At 40.1% G+C, this 18,998-nt stretch overlaps 1 long non-coding RNA gene across 4 annotated transcripts; it reads right to left on the bottom strand.

Moving 5' to 3' along the window:
* Positions 1 to 1,454: 1,454 nt before the first annotated feature.
* Positions 1,455 to 17,982, bottom strand: LOC131383376 (uncharacterized). Of its 4 annotated transcripts, XR_009213360.1 has the most exons (4): positions 17,845 to 17,982; positions 4,103 to 4,294; positions 3,634 to 3,731; positions 1,455 to 1,614 (listed from the first exon to the last, which is right to left on the bottom strand). It is a non-coding gene; the product is annotated as an uncharacterized LOC131383376 (long non-coding RNA). The 4 variants fall into 4 exon arrangements; XR_009213362.1 differs by lacking the exon at positions 4,103 to 4,294; XR_009213361.1 differs by lacking the exon at positions 17,845 to 17,982 and having other exon boundaries at positions 1,470 to 1,614; positions 4,021 to 4,349.
* Positions 17,983 to 18,998: the final 1,016 nt, after the last annotated feature.

Genomic DNA, 18,998 nt, shown 5'->3' with positions numbered 1-18,998 from the left:
CTTTCTTTCTTTTTTTTTTTTTTTGAGATGAAATTTCCCTCCTGTCACACAGGCTAGAGTGCAGTGGTGCAATCTCGGCTCACCGCAACCTCCGCCTCCTGGGTTCAAGTGATTCTCCCGCCTCAGTCTCCCATGTAGCTGGGATTACAGGTGTGTGCCACCACACCTGGCTAATTCTTGTATTTTTAGTAGAGACGGGGTTTTGCCATGTTGGCCAGGCTGGTCTTGAATTCCTGACCTCAGGTGATCCACCTGCCTCATCCTCCCAAAGTGCTAGGATTACTGGCATGAGCCACCAGCCCAGCCCTTTGTAGGCATTTCTTTAGTCAAGTGATTCTTCTCAATCCTGTCCTTTCACTAAAATGTTTGGATGGTTATACTTAGGTTTGGGTGGTCATTAGCTTTTCATAACATCTTTTCATAAGGGTGGTTAAAAAAAATGTCTGATTGAGTTGTGTTGGGTCAGATATATGGGAATAGATGGATTTAGTATCATTGAAAATGGTTGCCCTCTTTTATGACTAAGAAATATATGGAGGCAGTGAAAAGAAATTCTTGATGGCAAGACATAAAAATATGGTTGATAAAATGCCAAGATACCTTTTCTTCTTCTGGGTAGCAACAACATTAAAGGTAAATACTGCTGTTTCTATGGTTTTATGAAGAAAATGGTTTTCCTCATTCTGTTTCATTGGGACTACCCCATTCACCCTCCTTTATATCCTGTCTGAAGGTTGTTTCATCTTCTGTGTAGTTGTTGCCCAATAATTTTATCTTTTCTTTCCTCCCATTGTATTTTTCTTGGTTCATATCCCATCTGCTGTGAATCTCAGATAAAATGTAGTAAAAATTCAGATTTATGGCTTGGGAAAATCAGAATCAGGTGGTTTGCAGTTAAAGAGAAACAGGTTCATAATGGCAAAAATCTAGCAAAATCACTTGTGAACCTAGAATATATCAAGGCCTCTTTCTAGAAAAAATAAGAAAGATAAGTAAAAATGACCAGGTGTTTTCATTTGAACATTTCTACATGGTCAATGCATAGATCAGAAAAAAAAATTGAGGAGGAAGGGAAGCAGTGGCCAAAGGCCTGTGAGTTTACCAAAAAGAAACTTTTTTTTTTTTTCCCAGTTTGTAAGCTCTTGCTTTTCCCAGGAAGATAAAAGGCAGAATTTCAAAGCCACATTTTTTTTTTTTTTTTTTTTTTGCTCCCAGGAAATGTTTTTGTGTTTGTATTATTGTTACAAAGTTAAACTTTTTTCCCTTTCTTGAACAAATGAATGGCTGGATTATGCCACATGTTGAAGTTGTTAACCTCTTTTAGTAATTTAAACTTCATGAATCAGAATAAGTGAATGAGGGCATTCCAGTCCTTGGCTTCCAGGTTATGGGACAGCCCCTCTCACTGAACTTGGACTTGTATGGATACTCTCCTTCCTGTGAACAGAACTTGCCTTCTGAAATCAGACGTCTTGGGGGAGAGAATGTGGTGGTCATCTGTTGGCTGCCAAGCCTTTCTTCCTCTTAGAGTTGCTTTTAAAATAGGTAGGATTTAGGGGAGTAACTTGCTGGAACAGAAAGCTGCAAAAAAGCCGGCAAAGCTTGGTCAACAACCTAGGGTTTAAAAGAAATGTGAAAATTTCATTGCATGCTCTACAACTCCTTTTTACTAACCCCTAGCATAATTCATGCATTTTTCTGCCTGCTTGGCCCCTGTGGGGATTTTGTAATTCCTGGTTTAGAGCATGGACAAATGGCAGCCCAGACTATTCACTCATTCATGCATCCATCAATCCATCCATCCATCCATCTATCCATTAACAAAAGTTTACTTAGTGCCTTCTCTATGCTAGGCACTGTGTTACATCTTGAAGATGAAACTGCAAGCATTATCAAGTCTCTGTTGTCCAGGAATTTAGAGTTTGGTCCAAAAGATAAGCATTACCCTTAGCAATTCTACTGAGTGAGTGCATAATAAGAAACAATTAGAAACATTTTTAAGCCCTGTAAAGGAATGAAACTGGCTCTAGACTGGGAGAAGGAATGTGATAAAAAGATTCTTCCCAGCAGAATAACTGATGTAGGATCTTTAGAAGGAGCAGGGGTTGATGGGAGAGAGAAGGGTGTGAGAGGACACTGTAGACCACAGAGGCAGTGAGCACAAGGCCATGTGACACCAACAGCTTGGTATGGCCCACAGGACAGTCAGAGGGCCAGAGCAGCTGAGCACATGGGGAACTGGCTGCATTTGAGGCAGATGAGCAACATGCACAGTGGGCATCTCTGCGAGGGCCTCACAGACTGATTAGGGCTTTTGCTCATTGTCCTAAGAGCCATAGGAAGTCATTGAAGGAACATCAACAGAAGGCAGTGCTGTGACACGGTAGATGTTTCACAAGGGACACTCTGGCTGTTAAGTGGAGAATGGAGGAGAATATAGCAAGAAGGAAGCAGTGAGACAGGAGTAGGCTGTCTCTAGGAGGGAATGGTGGCTTTGTCTAGTATGGTGACAGGGAGCTAGGGCAGTGGTTGGCAATCAATTGATGGAAAATAATAATAGACAGCCCTAGGTGATGGTTAGGTGTAAGGTGAGGGAAAGACAAGGGCAGGCATCAAGAGTGAAAATGATTCCGAGATTTTTGGCTATGGAATAGGAGGGATGGTAGTACATGTTGGTGCAGTAGGTTATTATGGAGGGTGAACGGCCCCGCTGTATCTTAGTCACTAGTGTCTGGCAGTCTCCCTCTGTTTGTCTGTGTTTCATTTCCAAGTCAGTCTTCTCTGAGCTGCAATTTGAGAGATGATGTAATGCAGAGATTTTGAAAGGTGACCAGTAGCAAAAGGAAGAACAAACTTTTACCAAGCACTTACGTGCCAGGCAGTGAGTTAAGCATTGGGATTCTAGGAGTGAGGAAAATGAGATCATGTTCCTGCCCTCTAACAAGGTAGACAAACAATAAATAATTATGATGACTTTGTTAATGATTTTTGTTTCTGTGATAGGTACCATGAGAGTATGGCTAAGTGAGCTGATCTGCTCTGGTGGGAGGGGGCAGGGTCAAGGTAGGTGGAGAATTGCAGCTTAAGTGAAGACCTGAATGATTAGTTGGCAATGAGAAGAAAAACAAAACCTTCCAGAAAGAGGAAATAAACCTTTTTTAAGGTCTAAATGAATCAAAAATATGAAACGTTTAAAGAACTGGCAGAGATGTCCCTCTATCTGATGAAAGTGGGGGATATAGGAGACAGTGACTTATGTCAGGAGTGGGGTATAGACAGGTTCTGGCAGATTGGTGCTCCTGGCTTCCACTTACTTGGCATCTGAAAGCTGTTTTTTGCCTCCTCTCCCCATTCCTTAGAACTCAAAGGACACACGAGGAACTGAATTGGGAGAGGCTGGGCACTAACAAAGCAGAAATTGTCAAGGGAAGGAGGAGGAGGAACTATCTACCAGTGAGAGCAAGGAGGGTGGTCTCTGGGAAGGGCTTTTGACTCCCTATTTCTGACTCAAGCCCTGATTCATCCCTTTTATTTTTTGCAATTAGCTTCTTGGTCTGGGATAATTTTATTTGATTACCCTTTAGTTCCCATTAGTTTCTGAGCTTATTTTGACCAGGGTTATAGAAAATGTACCATATGGTAACCAGCTTCTTCAAGTCACCCACAGAAGTGTTTTCTCTTGAGTACTTCCCTGGCTGTCTTCTCCAGATGATGTGGCTGTCATTCTTGTCCTGGATGAGAAAGGAGATTAAGATGGTTTATAAGAAATAAGATGTCACCTTGAAATAGTCTCAAGGCACCCTGTACCTTGCCAGTTTTCTGTTCTAACGTATATTATTTGGTATAAGGATACCCTATAATTCTTAATTTTTTATTTAAAAAATTTTCTCCAGTCTCTTTTCTCAGCTTTAACCTCTTTGACCCACCCAACAGAGCACCTTTTATTGTGTTTTAAGTTCCTTCTGTGGGCTACAAGAAAAATAGGCCTTATGAAGAGCTCTGCCTCATAGAGTAACTTACTTGAAAGGAAGAAAAGTGTCAGGGAGCATTTTAAGCTTTCTAGTTTTCTAGACACACTCAGCTGAACATTAATTTGAGGTACCTCTCTAGGAAGGAGATCATGCATGTCGTATCTCAATGGCTTTTCTGATAATTCGAGCCGTGTGCCTGTTCTGAGATTGGGAGTTTCTTCTTGGGCGGTTCTGGGGACAGCATGATTTGGTTATATCTTGGAAATGAAATAATCTCCCACTTGTACAGTTTTGCTATCACAGATTTTCAAGCAATTGCTCCTCTGTATGAATACAGAAAAACATAAATAGCTTTTAGGTTTGTTTTGCAACAGATTAGGCACCCTCGATCTTTTTCCTTGGTGTGTGCACATGCACGTAACTTTATGTATGTGAGTGCGCACGCGCGCGCATGTGTGTGTGTGTGTGTGTGTGTGAGAGAGGGGGGCAGCAGAGAAAACACGTTGCCATGGGAAGAGTGCACAGGACAGGGAATTCGAAATTCCAAATTAGAATCTTGGCTCTGTTTGTCTTCCAGCTATCCATGTAACCCTGAGCAAATCATCCCAATGCCTGAGATTCAATTTCTTCATGTGTAAAATGGAAATAACAATAATAATAATTCCCACCTATCTTCATCAAAACACTGTATTGAAAATATGAACAAATGCTTTATACATATGAGAAGACAATTATTAGAATTACTACTTCTGTCTCTCTCTGGGTAGTCATTCATTCATTGGTCCCTTCATTACCAAAGATGGGGAGTGGCATGATCTGACTTGCTGGTGGAGCATGGCATGGAGGAGAGCTCAAGTGGAGGTAGGGGTGCAGGACTGTGGTGGCTGCAGTTGTCCAGGAAAGAAAGAGCACAGTGGTGACAGAGAGGTTGGAAAAAAGTGGAGGAATTGAAGATAAGATAGAGTGGACTAATTAGAATTTTTATGGGGGAGACAAAACTTGAGTTTAAATCATTCAAGAATATGGTGAGTTTTTGCGGACAAATGTGTAGAAAAGTGTGCTCTGGGATGGAATAGGTCAGCGAGGATTGGGTGGAAACTACTCCTTGTTTTGTTTTTAATGTCCAAACTCATACATTTAGAAATGCAAAGGAAGAAAGTTGTTTTCCATGTAAAATATCACAAGCCATCAAATTGATGATTTTTCGTTGCAAGTAACACATGGCATGAATAATTTCTTTATTAACTTCCAATCACTTTGAACTAATTTCTCACAGTATGGCAATGACAACCTCATAACCCCAAAGAAACTTAAACCTTATAGCATAGTTGAAAACGAGTTTTATGTTTTATTGAACAAAAGGATCACTTAAGGGAGAATCACAATGTCCATGGAATATATTAAAACACAGGCTCACATTGGCTGGCACACACTCATTGTTAATAGAATCAGAATAAACACATCAATACCAACCTATGCAATAAAACCTGCATTATTAATCTACAGAATGGTAATAGAGCTATTACCTGATTTACTTATTCTTTTTTTAAAAAAATATTGTTGAGTGGCAAGTGTACAGCATGTGGATATGAGTTAGGTGTTTGGAAATACCACAGCAGCAGACAGTATGTTTTGGAGACTGTGATTGAATTGAATGAACTACAATAAGTATGTCTACTTTCATTACATTTTCTACTTGCAGGTCTGCTAGTACATATTTTTTATGAGAGGAGTTAACATACCATTATTATTCCATTGAAATAAGTGAAGGACACACGTATATATCACGTTTCATTAGCAAATTATTGTATATTATCTAGCTATATTTGTGAGAAAATATTTTTTAAATTTCCTAGTTATTCTTGCATTTGGTAAGCATTTGTTTTACCATATGGGAGACATTGTTCTAGGCATGCAAATTCATGGAGGACAGGCAGATATTATTTCTGATCTTCTGAATGGGAAGACTGACACATACCCCAAAATGAAACATGCCAATTAGTAAAATAACTGCAAGTTGTAACATTATACAGGGCCTAGTATATGTGAGAGAGATTTGAGCTTCAGTCTGCGTATGATGGGTAGGTTATGTAAATTTCTGGGCAAGGGAGTATTGAGATCGGGTATAGATTAAAGACTATAATTTTGCTACCTGGTAAAGAATAGATTGGGCAGAATAGAATAGCCAATAAGTGCAATACAAGAGGCTCAACAGCATTAGTCATTAGAGAATGCACATCAAAACTATAATGAAATACCACAGTGAGATACCACTTCACATCCACTAGGAAGACTGTAATCAAAATGACAGATACAGTAAGTGTTGGCAAGGGTGCGGAGGAATTGCTAGTGAGAATGTAAAATAGTGCAGTCACTTTGGAAAACAGGCAGTTCATCACAGCGGTAAACACAGAGTTAACCATATGACCTACCAATTCTACTCCTATGTATACATCGAGGACAATTAAAAATACATGTCCACAGAAACACTTGCACATGAATGCTAATAGCAGCGTTATTCAAAGCAGCTAAAAAGTAGAAGTAAACTAAATGTTTATCAGCTGATAAATGTATAAATAAAATGTGGTATAGCTACACAATGGAATATTATTCAGTCATAAAAAGGAATGAAGTTCTGATATATATCACAACTTGGATGAACCTTAAAAACATTATACTAACTAAAGTAAGCCAATCAGAAAAGACCACATAGTACAGGACTCCTTTTATATGAAATGTCCAGAATATGCAAATTCATAGAAACCAAAGGTTGATTAGAGTTTGTCAGGGGTTTGGAGGTGGGGATGAGGGATGACTGACAATGGGTACGGGTTTTTTCGAGGGAGCAATGATAATGCTCTGGAATTAGTGTTGATGGTTGCAAAACTCTACAAATATACTGAAATGAATCATATATTTAAATGGATGAATTGGGTGGTATGTGAATTGTATCTCATTACAGATGTTGAGAAGAAGAGAAAGATAAATGAAAGGGGAGACCAATGAGAACACGTGTTACGTGACTGCCCTCTCTTCTTGCTATAGGTCAGAACCGGCCAGACCATGGAACTGATCTTGGGGAATGAATGTGCCAAATATATAAGTACTAGCAGTCAGGATTCCCTCCGTGTCTCCTTCTGTACCTCATGTACCAGCCCCACAAAATGACCTGCCATTTCTCTGAGCGAGCCATGCACTTTCTTTCTACTTACCTTTGCTGAGGTGTGACTATGCTTTCTTTTCTTTTTCTCTACTAGGAAAAAAAAATCACCAGTTCTACAAGCTTAGTTCATATTCGTCCTTGAAACTCTCCTTGCTTGCCTGGCCCTATAATACATCATTGTAATTTTCTGTAAGCCCTTGACATGTGGCTTGTGCCTCTGCAAGATCTCAGCCACATAGCATTTCAAAGACTCGCTTTGAATTCTCTTTCTCTATCTCCTTCTCTCCCTTCCTCCCTTTTATCTTTCTTGCTTTCTTTCCTCTTTTTCTCTCCAACTCCTGTCTCTGTCTCCATCCACTCATTTTTCACAACCAAAAGGAGTTTCTTTGCCACTTTAAAGTCCCTACACTTCTCTCCTGTTATCCAGTATCCATAGTTCTGTTCACCATTGGTTTCCTCAATAAGGCTATATGTATAACAGACATTCATTCTTCTTACAGAGGTTCACCTTATTGTCATTACAACACTTCCCTGCCTTCTTACAGAACTTAAGTTCTGTTGGAGATTTTCAGCAGGATATAAGAAGTAAATTTTTCATAATCCATTCAACAAAGTTTTCAATAAGTATTTATGGAGCACTTACGACGTGCCGGGCACTAGTTCCTAGGAATACAGCTGGGAAGAAAACAGTCCAAGGACTTTGGTAATATATAAGATCAGAGCATGGCAAGTGCACTGCAAAGACTTATATTGAGTGATGTGAGAAAGGATGAGTGAGAGGCAGCTTAAGTTTGGGTGGGCAAGCAAGGATGGTGAGGAGGTGGCATTCGAATGTGATCTGAATGGCAAGGAGGAGCACAAAAGCCTTTCTGGTAGAGGGAACAGCTCAGGAACAGCCTAGTGTCAGAAGGCACTTGGAATGTTCAATGAAATGCATAATGTTTAGCATAACTGTAATTTGGTATGCAAAGGAGAGAGAGAGGCACAGGCACAGCTGAAGAGTTAGGCAGGGGCTAGATCTTATGTTTGAATGTTGGGGTAAGGCACTGAGATTGCTTTTAACCGCAAGGGGACAGCGTAAGAAATTTGACACATGCACCAGTCTTTAAATGGGTTGGAGTTTAGAGATTTCATGTGTTTATTTTTATTTTTTGCCTATAAAGAAAGTAACATACCGGTCCAGAACGAGAAAAAAAAAAAGTAGAGAAATGAGCAAGAGGAGAAATGAAGCTGTTTGCTCTACCTGAGCATCCAAAATGAAATACACAAAATATTGATCTCCAAGTGAACAAAAGATAACCCCTAGGGATGCTATTGCCAGGGGTGGCGCAATAAGTATTGTGGATTTCATATATTTGCATAATTCAATTCCAGCTCAAAGACAACAGGAAAGGATTCTTTTTTTTTTTAATTAGGGAGAGTTTTAAAAGCCTTTCTATTGCCATGCAGAAGAGAATGCACATCTTTTAAAAAAATTTTTTTTATATGGAATCTCACTCTGCCAGCAGACTGGAGTGCAGTGGTGTGATCTTTGTTCACTGCAACCTCCGCCTCCTGGGTCCAAGCGATTCTCCTGCCTCAGCCTCCCGAGTAGCTGGGACTACAGGCATGCACCATCATGCCCAGATAATTTTTGTATTTTTAGTAGAGACAAGGTTTCATCATGTTGGCCAGGATGGTCTCAATCTCCTGACCTCATGATCCACCTGCCTTGGCCTCCCAAAGAGCTGGGATTATATGCAGGAGCCACCACGCCTGACCGAGAATGTACATCTTATAGGGGATCTGGTGAGAGATCTTATTGCTTAGAGAGAGAAAGAACTGTAGCATCACATATTTCCAACCAGAATTTGAAAGAGCATTTTGGGGGAAGCAATGCATCCCAATAGAAACCCATTAAATAGATCAGAAGCTTCGATAATGTTTATTGCTTTTGGGTATCACAAATTCCACTCCCAGGAGTTTATCTCAAAGAAAAGATCACAGACATGCACAAACATTAGGGGATGTTCAACCATTTTTTTTTTAAATAGTAAAATTTGGAAACCTAAATAGCCAGTAATAGAGGGATAGTTAAAGAAATACTCCTACGCAATGTAGTATTCTGCATAAGGCACAATAATGTTTAGAAGAATATATAATGACAAAGATTTTTCCCATGAAGTATGATTAAGTAAAAAATATGACATCCCCCCTTACCCCATAACTGGTGGTTAGATGGGAAAAAATTAGGTTATAAAATACCATATACACTTTGGTATTAATTGTACAATTGTATATTTTAGAAGAAAACTTTTCCAAAATGCTTAAAGTGGCCATTTCGAGATATTCCATAGCAGAAGGTTTGCAACTTTCTCCCCTCCACTTTTTTCTGAGATTTCTAAAATGAATATAAGTAAAAAATTAATAATTAATAATGATTAAAAATTAGTAAAAATTGCTAAATATTTGCCTGCTGTGTGCCAGGCACTAAGTGGTTTACCTTATCATCAATAAATTTATTTATGATAAATGATTACAACCGTTTTCTGACACAGGTACTATTATCAATCCCATTTACTTTTGATAAGATTGAAGCAAAAATAGATAATAACAATGAGCCTGGCGCGGTGGCTCATGCCTGTAATTCCGGCACTTTGGGAGGCCGAGACGGGCAGATCACGAACTCAGGAGACAGAGATCATCCTGGGCAACATGGTGAAACCCTGTGTCTACTGAAAATACAAAAATTAGCTGGGCATGGTGGCGCTTGCCTGTAATCCCAGCTACTCAGGAGGCTGAGGCAGGAGAATTGCTTGAACCAGGGAGTTGGAGGTTGCAGTGAGCCAAGGTCACACCACTGCACTCCAGCCTGGCAACAGAGTGAGACTCCATCTCAAAAAAAAAAATAAAAGTTGTTAATAATGTACCCAAGTTGCGCGCCTATCAAATATCAGCACTGGGTTTAGCACTGCAGGCAGTCTGACATCACAGTCCCCTCCGTCAATGGTGGCATTATACTTCTATTAATAGCAAATACTTAAGCAGAAAGTATAGTCTCTCTGTGACCAGACAGTATGAAAGCTGTTCGCTCAAAAAGTCATTGTTAAGAGATGATCACCACTTCCTCAGTGAGGAATGGCTAGAGACTATGCGTCATTTATGACAAATTTTATACAATGTAGATTTCCTTACAGAATTCAGATTCCATTGTTTTCCATGAGCCTCTCAGGTTTTATGATTAAAGAACATATCAGGGTATTCTCAGATGTAGGTCCTTGGACAAGTGAAACATACCAGAGTTTATGAGTCAAGATTCTGATGTCTCCACAGTAGGAAAAATCAGACAAGCTGACTTTACATAATTCTGACTTAGCTGGGCTTCATTCTATCTGGGTTTGCAACGTACTATACCACCTTCACTTACGGTGGCCTTCTTGTGCCTGTTGGCTTGAGTTAGATCTTGTTATGTACACTTTTTACAGAGCTAGACACTATCCTTGAAATAAAAGCATGCGATACGAGGCATGAAAAGAAGACTTTGTAGCTGGGGTGAGACTGGAATGAAATTTAGAAAGAGGCTGTAGTGAGAATTGTCCATAACCGTGACAACAGCATGGATCACGTGATATATATTATTGAGTGCTTGGTACTTGCCAGGCATTGTACCAAGTGCACCTAATATATGTTATTTGCATTTACTCCTCACAATAGTCTATCAGATGGGTATTATTCTCCCCACCTTATGCATGAGGAAGCTGATGTATACAGAGGTAAATTGTCCAGTACTAGTGTTTCTGATCACAAAGCTATTTTTGCTTCCACAATGGCAAATGGCATCTTTCACAGCCACTAGCATGTCTCTGTTCCTTCCTCAAAAAGAAATCCTTAAATTATTGTTTTAATTATCATTTTACTTATACTACGTGATAAAGAAATTAAATTTTTTTCTTTTTGTGAGCTTTCAGCATCCTTTGGAGAGAAAGAATCTTTTCTCTCTTATTATAAAAAGTCTTCATTGAAATGTCTGTTTTCCTTCAGCTGCCCCTGGGGATTCATGTTCCTGAGTTGGACTGGCAGAGGACGTGATGTTTCTCCATGAGGGACTCTGGGAGTAATCTGATCATTGTGAAATGATTTCAGTAGTCACTGAGTCAGAATGGCTGGAAGACTTTGGAATCTGACAAATTCACACCTTTTTTATTTACCTGCCACTGTGACGTACTCTGGGTATTCCCAGGCAACATGGCTGATGTCCCAGTTACTCTGGTGTCTGTAAGGAACTGAGAGGCTTTCTTGCTTTGCATCTCTCTAGCCTGTCCTTCATGCAGCATCGGCGGCTACTACCACAGGAAGAGCTAGTCTTTGTCAGAGGACTGGGCTCTTTTTTGGCCTTGTAAGAAATCAGAGCTATGTTACTGGGACAGCCCCTCTGTCTTTGCCTGCGTCTTGCCAGAAATTCCTAACTGATTGTCAGCAGTTATGCTGTGTTCCTTCCAACTGGACATTCCCATTTAAATGTATTGTCACTGCAGCCAGGGTCATTTGCAGCTTGTCTTTAACATGGCACCTTTCCCCCATGGGTCTTCTATATCCCTGTCCACCCTCATGTTGGTCCTGAAAAAGTTACCCTTTTTCACTCTGAGGTTTAACACACACTCTCAGGGACAACGTCATTTTCAGCACTGCATTTTTCTTTTAGTTTGTTCCTCAATGAATGATAATGCATTTTTAAAAAAATCACTCTTTTTCTTTCACAAATAATGATAATGTTAATTTTAGAAAATCAAATAGAAAAAAGTTAAAATTGCCTACAATTAAAGTGGCCAGAGGTTACTAGCGTCAACATGCTGGTGTCTTCTCTTCCTATTGGCATGTATTCTATATTTTATGGTTAGAGGTACACATACAGCTATGTAGTTGTGAACATTTATTTTGAAAATTTGGGAAGAAACACAGTATATTTAAAAATTTTGGCCTGGCATGGTGGCTCATACCTGTAATCCCAGCACTTTGTGAGGGCTAGGTGGGAAGATTGCTTGAGGCCAGGAGCTTGAGACCAGCTTGGACAACATAGGAAGACTCTGTGTCTACAAAATATTTAAAAGTTAGCTGGATGTGGTGATGTGAACCTGTCATCCCAGCTAGTCAGGAGGCTGAGGAGGGAGGATTGCTTAAGCCTGGGAGGTTCAGGCTACAGTGAGACATGATTGTACCACTGTACTCCAGTCTGGGTGACAGAGAAAGACCCTGTCTCTCAAAAAAACAAAACAAAACAAAAACAAACAAACAAAAATCCAAATCCCCCAAACTGGCTGTGGTTTTAGCTGGTCTTCCAAGGAAGATGAATACATTTCTGTTTGAGGTAATTGTTGTTTTGTTCAGGCCAACACTTATGTTTCCCTTGATAAAAAGTTATAATGTGTATACATTATAGTATACAAATATTTAGTGTAGAATTTGAGAAATTCTTACATATGTATATACACCTATATGACCACAATCAAGATCGAGATATAGAATATATTCAGACCCCATCCCTAGAAGATTCCCTCATGACCCTTCCCAGTCAATAACCCCTTTTCCCTAAGAGGAAACCACTGTTATAACTTCTATCACCATAGATTAGTTTTGTTAGCTTGAACTTCAGGTACATGGAATCACACATTCTTTTGTGTCTGATGCTTTTGCTGAATATTGTGTCTGTGAAAGTCACCCACGTTGTTGAGCTTAATGGTAGTCCTTTTTTTTTTTATTACTGCATAGAATTCCTTGTCTCAGTATACTACAGTTTATTTTGTTGATGGAGATTTGAATTATTTCCTGTTTTATGCTCTTACGAACAAGAATGACGTTCTAAGGCTGAGGCCTTTGCTGTGATTGCATCGTCGCCCAGCTTCTTCCTCTGGCCTTCCCTTTCCCCACCACTGTTAATCTTGAAGAACTCCCTAATAATCTTTCCTCATGCTAATAATCTCCATCTCACAGTCTACTTCTTGACCCGACCTGCAACAACAGCCCTGATGGATTTATTGTATCAAAATGGCTATTGTGTTTTACTTTGCTCTAAGACTTGGAAATTCTGAACCTTATGAGTCAAGTTTTCATGAGGCCCTGAACACAAAGGAGATAAAAACTGGCAAGGTAGGTGAACTGTCGGAGTGAATGTCATAATCAAAGGTGATTTTCCAAACATGAATGAACATTTTGTAGGTTTTTAGGCAAAAATTTCATGTAAAATTAGAAAAGTGGTGTGTTAGGAGGTATAATCTGGCTTTGTATGTACAAGAAGAAACCTGTTAGACAAGTACAATCGTTCCAACATAAGGAAACAATAAGAAAGAAGGGATGTGAGAGCCTTTGTGGAGAGAGGAGGAACAGGTTGAGGGCACTGTGGCTGTGTGTGGGATTGTCAATGTGGAAAGTGGAGAAGTTAATGATGACACCAATGCTCTGAATCCAGATGGCCAGTGCAGCATTTCTCATTCCATTCATTTGAGCTTTGGGGAAGAAGAAAAGAGTGTAAAGGAGCATGCTTTTGAAAAATATAGATGTCAGGAGGAAATACTGGTGGAGAGTTCAGTTTTAGAGCTGGTGGAGTGATAAGAAAAGGATGCATCAAAGAATAGGAGAGGTGAGCCTTTTGTGTAAGGAAGGAATTAACAAAAGAGATAAAGATTGGGGCAACAGGGTTATATCTTGTATTAGTTATCTATTGCTGCACAACCAATTACCCTAAAATGTAGCAACTCAACATGACTACATATTTACAATTTCTCAGATTCTGTGGATCAGGAAACCAGGTGCCACGTATAGCTGGGTCCTCTAGCTTTGGGTCTCTCCCAGGGCTGTAGTCATCTCAAGGCTTGCCTGAGGAGGACTCGCTTCTAACAACACTCATGTGTTTGTTGGCAGGCTTCCAATCCTTGTGTTGTTGCAGTGAGTTTCAGCTCCTCATAAGCTGTGAACCACCCTTGGTTTCTCGCCACGTGGGCATCTCCATCGGCAGCTCACAACATGGCACAAGCAAGCAAGAGGGTAAGAGAGAATGCCAGCAACAGAGACAGAAACCCAGCGAGATGCAGGTAAGACTGCAACCACATCATGGAAATGACATCTCTTCACCTGTGTTATGTTCCGTTGTTAAAACTGAGTCAGTAGGTTCTGTGCACAAAGGAAGGGGATTCCACAGGTGCCTGCATACCAGGAGGCAGAGGTTGCTAGGAGCCCTGTCAGAGCTGCCAACCACATCTACATAAAGTAATATTCGAGGACACGGTGCTAATTCACTACAGAAAAGCTCTCTAAGCATTTTTTGCCTCCTACAACCTTGCTGTTAGAAACTTCCATAAAGTATTGGAAATGTTTTCCTTTGATAGAAGACCATATGTCAGTGGAGGTGTTTTTGTCATTTACTAATGCACTCAGTAACTTGATTTGAAAAGTGAACTGTGCAATACTGTATAATTTCAAATGCTTTTCTAGCAAAAATGTATTACCTTTAATTAGACTGATTTAAAGCTGTTAAGATTCTTGTCAGAAATAATTTTTAAGTGGATGTGTCAAGATAAAAACAGCAGTTGTCAAGTGAAGAAAATGGTAATTTGTGCATGTGCTGTCTGGCTTATGAGCAATTGGGTCTTTAAATACTAGCTGAGCATTTGTGCTTACAATCCCTTTTATAGCAGCCACTCTGGCAGTTAAGGATTCAAACTGTTGAAATGCTATTGTTTCTGGTAAATATTTGTCCTATGACTAGGGAATTAAATTTGGTTCCTGCCCTGTAATATAGACAAAAGCACCACTGAGAATGCATTTAAGCAATTCAATTTACCAATTGGTCCAGCACAGAACATAAGCAAAGCATTCTGGGTAATTACAGTGGAATAATGATAATAATAAAGACCATTCTTTGATGAAAGCAAACCAGGTGACTTGAAGCATTTGAAAAAGCTTGAGTTCTATCTTGCAATCTTTTTAGGCTATTCATTTCTTTAGCAAGCTTTTGTTATTAGGCAGTGGAAAGGTGGGCTTTTTCTTGACTTCGTGGCGAGGTTTCTTAGTAGTGGCGCTATTGACTTTGGGGACATATAATTCTTTGTTGGGGGCGGGGGTTCTGTCCTTTGCAGTGTAACTTGTTTAGCACTGTTTCTGGCTTCAACCCTCTGGATGCCAGTAGCTCTGTTCTTCCCCACCCCCACCCCAGTTTTGATATTAAATATATTTCCAGACAATGCCAGACGTACTCAAAGGTAGGGGGAAGAAGGGAAAATCACCATGTTATGGGAATCAACAAAGCTTTTTGATATGGTTTGGCTTTGTGCCCCCACCGACATCTTATCCTGAATTTGTAATCTCTAGGTGTTGAGGAAGAGACTCGGTGGGAAGTTACCGGTTTATGGGGGCTGTCGCTCCCATGCTGTTCTCGTGACAGTGGGTAGATTCTCACGAGATCTGATGGTTTTATAAATGGTAGTTTTTCCTAAGAAAAGCTCTCACAGGCTCTTCTCTCTCCTGCCAGCATGTGAAGAAGGTCCTTGCTTCCCCTTCCATCATGATTGTGTTTCTTGGGGCTTCCCCAGCCATGTGTGACTGTGAGTCAGTGAAACCTCTTTCTTTATAAATTACTCAGTGTCGGGCAGTTCTTTATAGTGCTGTGAGAATGGACTAATACACTTTTGGATTAGGGAATTCTAAATTAACAGGATTTCGTATGTTAAATTTATAAATATTTTGTCTTTTCCATTAGTTCTCCAAAGCATCCATATGCTATATAAGATTATTTATTCTCTTACTGATTCAGTTAATAGGCATTTGTTAAGTGCTTACTACCTGCAAAAGACGTTACCCAGGTATTAGGGAGATACGGAGAAAAACAGATAGAGATTTTTTTTGTCCTGAAGAAGCTTGAGATGTGAGGCAGTGGGGCAGGGACTTAGGTCATTCATACACATAACTGTAATGCAAGTAGAAAGCACCAAGTTTGACCAAAGAGCTAAAATTTTCTGAAATGTTGTAGATTTCAGAAATAATCTAATGTAATTATTTATAATGTAAATTATTTCCTTCTATTTCAGAAATTTCAGAAATAATGTAAATAGAAGGAAAGGAACTTCTATTTTTCTCTTGCAGACAAGTTGTGGGTTAAAAGCTCAACCCTGAGCTGAATTTAATTGGGTGAGGTTGACCTGTAGTTTAGGCATATGAGAGTAGGTTTTGGGTTGGGACTGAAACTCCAGAATATAACATCAAGTCTAATGGGGCAAGGCAGAGAGATGGAAACCCAGCCTGAAGCCCATGGTTCTCAATTAGAAGTAGCAAAATGCAGGCAGCACATTCAAGGGGACCAACAGAGACAGGCACTGGAGAAGGTCCCAGAAACACAGACAGCACCTGGTGCCTTTGGTAGGAAAACTGCTCATAGCTCCCTGGAGCAATGAGAGCTGGAAAAGCACCACACTGGTTTGATGAAAAGAGAGGCCTTTCAACGGAACCAAAATGATTCTTCTCCAATGTATAGTGCTCAGAAACTCATCAGTGGTATATGGAGAGCAAGTCCAAACCAAATAGAGGCCGCAGAAGACGAGATATCAAAAGGTTCTCTTTCCAAGTACCTACCACAGGCTGGCTGCTTGCCCAACATCTCCATCAGTAGAGCTTTGATGTTTGAGCCAGCCTTCTAAAAAAAGCAAAAATTCTCCCAGAGATGGTATTAGTAGCCACAAATCTCTTGGTGGTACAATTCTGGAAGTATATTCCTAAGACTTTTAATGGGTGTTATCATGAAGAGTTCTATTAACAAGTGTGTTTTTGGAATGACAGGTAAAACAAGAGAAACGTATGCCTTCACTGTAAAAATTGTCAGTCTTTCAGGTACACCATAAACCTCAAACTGAGGGATATGATGGGAAGCCTTTCCCAGATTTATTTGACTACAAAGCTATTTCCTTGTGTAGCATCTGTGCTTTGGTAACCCTGCCTTGTTGTGAATGAGTTTGTGAAATAAGTGGCTGTTGCCAACTGTCCGAACTTTAAGTGATTAGGGAGATTGCAGGGAAAATACATCAGCATGTGAATATTCACAGACCCCTCCCTCCTTCACCTGCTGTGAAAAACCTGACTTTGCCTGCCTGGCCCACCATTTCTCCTGCTCCACCTAATAGGTTGCTGGCTTGATCACCAACTTCTTGGTTTTTATTATCACTGTAGGTCTGGAGACTCTAGCTCATTACTCTAGAAAGGTCAAAGAGTAAATGGTAGGAGAAAAGACATAGAACTATTAAAGGGGAAATTAAAAGTGGGACCGTTTGGAGGGGGCGGTTGTCAGTATTTGAGCAGGCAGGTGAGTGGCCTTGAGAGCAGCCTTTGTGCATCTTGGAACTTTTGAAAGGAGGAATGGTTGGTAACTGAATGTTTTTTTGAGTTCGACAAAAGTAATTCTGAAGTTTTTTTTTTTTTTTTTAAACCAAACTGTAGTAAACACAAAGTGTTTTTTATTTACTTATGACTTCTAGGATGGATTTCTTTAAATGTGAAAATGAGATCAAGTGGGATTTTAAGGCAGGATTTAAAAGGTCTATGTTTATAAGAATTATTCCAGAAAATATTTAATGGGAAGCAGAGGTCACGGGGTAAAGTGAAAGAGGGTCAGAGGATGTGTGTATCATGGTAATAAAGACAGAATGGGATGATATGGTAAACAACTGTCAATTTTTTGTCTTTTCTACTTACCTCTCAGAACAACAAGCACCGCATTTCTAGGAACAGCTCTTCCACTCCATGTGGTTCTGAGGAGCTGCCAATCACAGGACATGGCCCTGCAGCCGTAGGAATGGACATAAAAAATAGGCCTGGCCAATCATAGTAACTGGTTTCCATGGCCACAGGGATGAGCACATGACCCAATTTAGGCCAATCAGAGTCCTTCCCTGTAGTTTCATAGAGAGAGACAATGGAATAGAGAAGCTCTGGTGTTACTAAGCAGGAAATGAAAGCCTAGAGTTGTCTGCATCCACACCTCTTTTACCATTTCCTCATTCAACCTGGCCATGAGAAAGAAGCCAATCTATAGAAAAGGAAGAAGACAGCAGGTAGAACCTGAGCTTGGAGATGGAGGGAGATGGAGGGAGTTTAAATGTAATCACATTGTCTAAGTCACTGGGCTTCCTGGGGCCAGCTTACTCCTGGACTTCCCTGCTGTTTGAACCCATCGTTCCAGTTTGGCTTAACTCAGTAAGTTTAGTTTCTGACACTTGTAACCAAAGGAGTCTGGGTAAATCAATGTTCTGAGTGCCTTGAGGACAGAAAGCTGTCAGTGGCTGCAATGAGGAAGAAATACCATGCTGATGGGGCAAGAAGGTGTTGCTGTCAACTTCCCATGAGCCCCATTTACTTAGAGCAGGTCCTAATGGTCTAAAGAGGGAGTGGGAATCATATAGGAGTGAGAACTGAGAAATTAATGTCCTCTTTTGCCTTGAGTTGGCTGCCTTCCTGGGGTGATGTGGTGAGAAGAGTTGGGTTTCTTGGATGGTAGTTTGGTTTTGTGTTACTAAAATTTATGCTCTAAATATTGATCTGTTTTCCCTCTTATCTGTTTCATTGCTGTAGTTGCTATGCTACATTTCAGTTAAAAAATACATGTCCACAATTTTTATTGGTTGCTTGTTTAATTATTTCTTTATGGTTAGATGAGGCTGTATATGCAAAGAAACGTGATGCTTCTTTATGGTCATCTGGCGTGGTGTGCAGACATGATGCAATGTGGCACAGTCTACCCACATTGGCTGAGTGTGATGATTCATAACACCAATGCAGGGAGGCATGTTTTACTACATTGGCCTCTATAGTTTCTCCTCATACACACTCCCCATGTATTTCCTTCAGAA

The sequence above is a fragment of the Hylobates moloch genome, unplaced genomic scaffold (assembly GCF_009828535.3).
Source record: "Hylobates moloch isolate HMO894 unplaced genomic scaffold, HMol_V3 SCAFFOLD_4, whole genome shotgun sequence".
Lineage (NCBI taxonomy): Eukaryota > Metazoa > Chordata > Mammalia > Primates > Hylobatidae > Hylobates > Hylobates moloch.
Note: the sequence above shows the minus strand (reverse complement) of the source record. Positions and strands in the feature narration are given on the sequence as shown.